Below are 6,917 nucleotides of genomic sequence, written 5' to 3'. Positions count from 1 at the left end.
ATATATATATATATATATATAGATAGATAGATAGATAGATAGATAGATAGATAGATAGATAGATAGATAGATAGATAGATAGATAAATCAAAACAGTTTGATTCAGAATCCTTGCTTGAATTTGAAGCACCTGGTTAGTCTTTGGCCATTGGAGTCTAGCCACGTGCTTGAAACTCAGAGTACCAAGGATTCGAAATCAAACTAATCTATACATGTAATACCCAATGAACGTGTTGAGTGCTCTTCTTTCGTTTGTCTACTCACTCGTGTATACACACACACACACACACACACACACACACACACACACACACACACACACACATCTCTCTCTCTCTCTCTCTCTGTATATATATATATATATATACTAAGTGTTCGGGTGCATGGGGTATCTGAGTGGGTTAATGTGGGGTTGTGCATCGGATGAGGGAACATGTGGTGCTCTTCGGAGTAGTTCGTCATCTTTGACCCTCACCTTTAGCTCCTCATCCTTACCAATCTCTAGTCCTCATCACTTCGTCCTGTCATTGGAACTAGATAGGAAGAGACAAGGGAGAATGAGGCAAATCTTGTTGCACAATCCTCCTTCACTCTAATGCATGTCACACGCAAGTCAACATAACATATCACACTATCTCAGACCCATCTGCAGCTCACAGTCCTCCGGAACATCACCACTACTCAATAATGACAGGAACACATTCCTCACTGACATAGATGAAATTCTGAGAAATTGGGCATAGTACTTCAAGAACATCCTGAGTAGGACTTTCTCTATGAGCGCTGAGGCCATTGCTCGCATGCCCCAATTGACATCAATTTTCCTCTGACACAGCCTCCAACAGAAAGAAGAGATCCATAATATAATTAAGATTCCTTAAAGTAACAAGGCATCAGACTCTAACTTCATTCCCGCTGAAATGTACAAGGCGTGGAGACTACTGATGGCAGAGAAGATCACCAATCTCTTTCAGACTATGTGGCAACTGGAAATTGTTCCCCAGGAGCTCAAAGATGCCCTGTGACGACGGCTGAGGAATTTTTCTCCTTAGCATCGCTGGCAAGATATTAGCAAAAGTCCACCTTAACTATCTCACTCATCACTTGGAAGACGGGCATCTACTAGAGAATCAGTGTGACTTGAGAGAGGGCTGTAGGACGGTTAACACGAACTTTGTGCCACGCCAAATGCATGTGAAGTGTCATGAATAGAACAGGGATCTATACACGACGTTTGTTGATTTAACCAAGTCCTTTGACACCGTCAGTCGTGTGGGGTTTTGGATGATATTGAGAAAATACGACTGTCCGGAAAAATTCATCAGCATGGTGTATCAGTTTCTCGGCAGCATGCTCACTCGAGTCGGGGACAATGAAGATTCTTTCAATACTCTTCTAGTTACTAACGAAATCTAGAATTGCTGAGTACACGTACCTACGCTGTTCAGCATGATGTTTCTAACTATGCTGTCGGATATTTTCTGCAACATCGACGAAAACAGCGTCGAAATCAGATTCAGAACTGGAAAAAGAGATGTATTAATTAGGCTGGCAGCCAAGTTGAAGTATACTAAGCAGTTGTACTGCCTAGGCTACTGTACGCTTGCAAGACTTGGACGGTTTACGAACGCCGTGCCAAAGAGTTGAACGGCTTCCTCATGAACTGTCTAAGAAAACTGAGGAAAATCACTTGGCAAGACAATGTCCCAGATACAGAGCTCCTCTTCCGAACTAATCTGCCAAGCATTTACACACTGCTGAGAAGAGCGCATGTCAGGAAGGAAGGCCACCTTGTCCTAATGCTTCACACACGAGTCCCGAAGAGACTGTTTTATAGCGAACTGGTGGAAGGCAAGCACACGCAAGGTGGACAGAAAAAGCTATAGGATACACTGAAAGCCTCACTGAAGGGGCTTTCGATCAAACCTGGCATCAGGGAAACGCAAACACAAAATCGCCCAACCTGGCGAAGATGCACCAATAGAGATACCATTTCCTAGGAACTGAACAAGATTGTCGGAGCACAAAGAACTGCGTATGCCCAGAGACAACTTCTTACTTTCAGTAAACCATCAGTGCCCAATCTTCAGCAGGTCGTTCTGAGCATGCATCGAACTGATCGGCCACAACTAGACATACCATGACTCGTCTTCTTCCATGCGATGTACTTGGTTATCGCCAAGAATGTCGGACGATCTAATGTATGTGTGTATGTATGTATGTATGTATGTATGTATGTACGTACGTACATATGTATATATGTATGTATGTATGTATTTTTGTATGTATGCATGTATGTATGTATTTTTTATGTATGTATGTATGTATGTATGTATGTATGTAAGGAACGTTCGGACTAAATTTAAGGATTTTTGTCTCTTTTTCTTCAGCAATTGTTTCATGTATTGGTAGACAGTAAATGGCATTGAAGAGCATAACGATTTAAGTTGTAGTTGAAGAAATTTTTATCAGTCATGGAAAACTGAAAACCATCTAGAAGCTTAAAACAAGATTATCTACTTTGATTCAGTTTTAAACCTCATATGTCAATTAGGAATTATTTCTCTAACCAGTATTAAACACGAAAAATTAAGTAACTAATATACTCGTATTGAATATTAAATAAATGACTGTCCGTTGTACGTCTGCCCCAACACTGAAAACAAAACAAGACCATGAATGACCACTAATTTCGGCCTTTATATAAGAATAATTAATGAAGCAAAGTAGAAAGCTTTTTATCGCTTTGTTTCTTTTTTTAAAAGTTTAGACTCTGAAACGCATCTTTGTAACTTTCCGTATAGAATGAGCCAGCAGCTTTGCATTTGATTTCGAGAGGACCACGGTAAAATAAATAAATAAACATGAGAACCTGGAAATTGAATTATATTCTTTATGTAACATCAGTTGAGCTGGTTTATGGTTTCACACAGTTAATATTGATTTGAAATTTTAGCACAAAGCCAGCAGGCTCGATGAGGGAGAAAGTCGATTACATCGACTCCAGTGTTCAACTGGTACTTATCTTATCGACCCCGAGAGGGATGAAAGGGAAAGTCATCCTCAGCAGAAATTAAACTCAGAAAGTAAAGACGGACGAAATGCCATGAAGCATTTTTCTCGGTGTGCTAAAGATTTTGCCGGTTAATATTTAGAAGTTTGCAATGAATTTCAAGAAATCTTCTGCGAGTTAGAGAATGGGTCATAAATTCTGAAAAGGGGTATAATTTTTTGCTTTTAGCTGTGATAGATATTTTTAGTCATACAACATCTCTTTCATGCATATAACTTTAAGAAATACATTCTTTAATTGATGTTCTCTCGATAGTATGACACGAGACTTGGTAATGCTGATTTATCTGGAGTAGATTTCATACAATATTTAATAGATTATTCTAGTACTATTAATGTAATGAAAATTGTGAGAATAGTTTCTTTTTTCTTTTCTATTTCAAACTTCCCGTTGTATATAAATAAGCGTACGTATTTACAAGGGCGAATTTATTCACCTGCTTGTAGTAATATCCATTTTACATCGAATTTGTGGACGAAACTTAGTATGAGGTTGAGCACTTTGGAGAATAGCTAAATGAAAATAAAAGCATTTTAAAAGTAAAACACAGAGAGACAATGAAATATAAAATATATTTAATCAGGTCAACCTGTATTGAAACTTACAAATTTTATATGGGTACATGTTCAAAATTTAAAAAAATATATTTAGTAAGATTTTTGCTAAAAGTTATTTAACGCATAAAGAAAATATAATTTTAAAATTAGAAATACAATGTTAACAGCTGTGTCTTATAAAATCACGATTTTTAATGTAAGAATATATCTTTGTTTTAACATTGATTCATTTCCCCTGCTTCATATAATAAATGCTAATACAGATATTAGAATGTAATAATATTGCCGTAGTACTAAATATATGGTTCATCTTCTGGACTGTTCAATCATTTATTTAACAGGACACTGTGAACTAAACGTTATCATACAAGAGCATTAAAGAGTGTTATATTCCATTTATTTACTTACATATTTATTTTTGTTACAGAGACTATTCTCAAGAAATGATAAAAATTATTACGAGGGTGAGTCAAAAAGTAATGCAAATAAAAATTACATTACTTTCTGACTCATCTACGTACAAAGAAGTATAATAAAGGACTGCATGAAAAACACATTTTACAAGTATCTTTGAAATGTTATCTATAACTCTAAATGTTAAGTGAATACTCCTCTTTTTTCAAGCTAAAAATGAGGAATTAACACATTTTCTTTACGAAGATCCGCTTATTTTATCAGGAAATATTTGTATTAACAATCTGATATGATTTTCTTTATCTATTTCAAATTTGAGAATCTGGTGTGTGCTTATGATTAAAATAAGTTTAAAATGGATTCACCACATAAATGCCATATGTCAATCTGGTATATTTATAAATTCATAGCAGGAATTAAATAGATGTGTTTTAATTATTATTAAGTTTATCGTTTACTTTGGGAGAAAGTATTGAAATTGTGAAAACCTTTATTATTGCTTGATAAAATTATAGATATAAGCAAATACTTATTTACTGTTTCTTTAGATTTAGCTTGTATATCCAGTAATACTTGAAGAGAGATTAACCTTTAGATTGATAAATTTATCAGTGCCACATGTGAAGTAAATTTATTAATTTTTATAATATTATCCATTTATTCATTTTAGTAATATTTTACATGCCACCCCACGCTTGCATGGGCTAAATGGTTCAGTTAATATTCGTTTTGATAAGAGAAAATATATTTATAATTTTGCATTTAATTATTATATTTAATTTAATTTTAATTTCCATTAAAAAAATTACAAAATAAAAAAAAATGGTGTAATTTTACAACATAGTTATCGAGTCCATTTTCAATCTGAAAAATAAAACAAATTTTGATTATTAGCGAGCCGTATTGCATAATGATAGAATAAATCCTCAAAAAGATATAGAAATAGTAATTATCTGTAAAGTTGTACAATACCATCCTAAAAATGAACCGCACAATACAGTTTTAGATATAATCAGTCTTTTGGGGACAGGGTTAAATTGACATGATAAGAACGCTTTTCTATTTGTGTCTCCTCTCGTTTTGTATTTATACTGTCTACATTTGCTATAGACTTCGTTACACATCACTCATCTAGTTTTCCCAGATTTCTTTATAAAAGATGATCATCATAGTCCGTCATATGGCCTCTAGTAATATACCAACGAGAATATTTAATATTTGATTGCAAAGACACCAAGGAACTTATAAACTTTCCATGGTTCAATCAGACAGAAAGTCTAATCTATGTTAAATAAAATAAATCTCACGCACACACACACATACACACACACACACACACAGATAGCTAACTTATATGTGTGTGTGTATTTGTGTGTGTGTGCATGTGTGTGTGTGTATTATCATCATTATTATTAAATAGGCAGCGAGCTGGCAGAATCATTAGCACGCCGGGGCAAATGCTTAGCACTATTTCGTCTGCCGTTACGTTCTGAATTCAAATTTCGCCGAGATTGACATTGCCTTTCATCCTTTCGGGGTCGACAAATTAAGCACCAGTTGAGTACTGGTGTCTATATGATCGACTTGCTCTTTCCCAAAAAATTTCAGGCTCGTGCCTAATTTAGAAAGGTTTATTATCATTATTAAGGCGGCAAGCCGCAGAATCAGTAGCACGCTAGACGAAATGCTTAGCAGTATTTCACTTGTCGGTACGTTCTGAGTTCAAATTCCACCGAGATTGACTTTGCCTTTCACCCTTTCGAAGTCGATAAAATAAGTACCACTTGAACACTGGGGGTTGATGTAAAGGACTCATCCCATCTCCCCAAAGCTGCCCTTGTGACAAAGATCTTAAATGATAATAATAATTATTATTACTATTTTACTTCTCAGGGCCTTCGATCTTAATTTCTCCCGTTAATTCTGTGAAAACAAACCGCAACCTGTTGTCAAAGGTGTCACAGACTCTCTTTCCACGTATTATTAGACTTTGTACTTAGATGTTAAGTATCCTAGAATATACTTAACAGTCAAGTCCCAATCTCAAAATCCTCGCTGTCCCCAATAGAGCAGTGTTTTGAACATGCTTTACCCTCATATCAATTCCGATTTCTCGAACTTGGCTGTTAGATGTCCGAGTGCACCGACAGCTACTGAGATAACTAAATTTTTCCATTGCCCACATTGTTGCAATTTCGTCTTTCCGTAACTTGTATTTTTTGCATCTCTTCCAGCTCTTTGTCACCTACGCATGTGTTCCTAGGTATAGCAGTATTTATAATCTTAGTTTCCTTTTTCCTTTTATCCACTACAACAATGCGTAATCTTCAGGTATCTATTAGAGAGTCATATTCGGTTGTAAAATCCCACAAGTTCTCATACTCATTATTTTCAGTGACGCCTACTTGTTCATCTTCGTAACATTTACATGTTCTTCTAAGAACACTACTCAGACAATCTCCAGGGAACAAATTTAGTCACATTTTGTATTCCTTTTGGGCCAGTTTGCTACACTCACTCACATGTAATATTGTTTCGCTTATATTAATAATGATAATAAAAATATTATCATCATCATCATCATCATCATCACCATCACCATCATCATCATCATCATCATCATCATCATCATCATTATTATTATTATTATTATTATTATTCAGTAGTTTTAGTTTTATAACGTGCTTTCACTTCACTACCGAGCGCAGCTCTGTGCGCCTTGGGTATGTGCTGTGGTTTGCTGTGGTGCTCTTATGTTTACTGTATTGAAAGTGTTTTGCGTAGGATGTGTGCAGTACCCAGTAGTGCAATTTTCTGTATGTTATATATATTTGTAAGTCCTGCTATTTTTGTTATGTATTTGTCTGAATATT

General features: G+C 35.4%; 1 long non-coding RNA gene across 1 annotated transcript in view; it reads right to left on the bottom strand.

Moving 5' to 3' along the window:
• Positions 1 to 4,861: 4,861 nt before the first annotated feature.
• The window catches only part of LOC128248047 (uncharacterized), an 11,021-nt gene continuing 8,965 nt past the window's right edge, over positions 4,862 to 6,917 (bottom strand). Inside the window, exon 3 of the long non-coding RNA XR_008264319.1 lies at positions 4,862 to 4,908. This is a non-coding gene — a long non-coding RNA (uncharacterized LOC128248047). The remainder of the gene's footprint in view (positions 4,909 to 6,917) is intronic.

This window comes from Octopus bimaculoides, chromosome 6, assembly GCF_001194135.2.
Source record: "Octopus bimaculoides isolate UCB-OBI-ISO-001 chromosome 6, ASM119413v2, whole genome shotgun sequence".
NCBI classification, from domain to species: domain Eukaryota; kingdom Metazoa; phylum Mollusca; class Cephalopoda; order Octopoda; family Octopodidae; genus Octopus; species Octopus bimaculoides.
The sequence above is the reverse complement of the archived record's forward strand: the minus strand, read 5'-3'. Positions and strand labels throughout refer to the sequence as shown.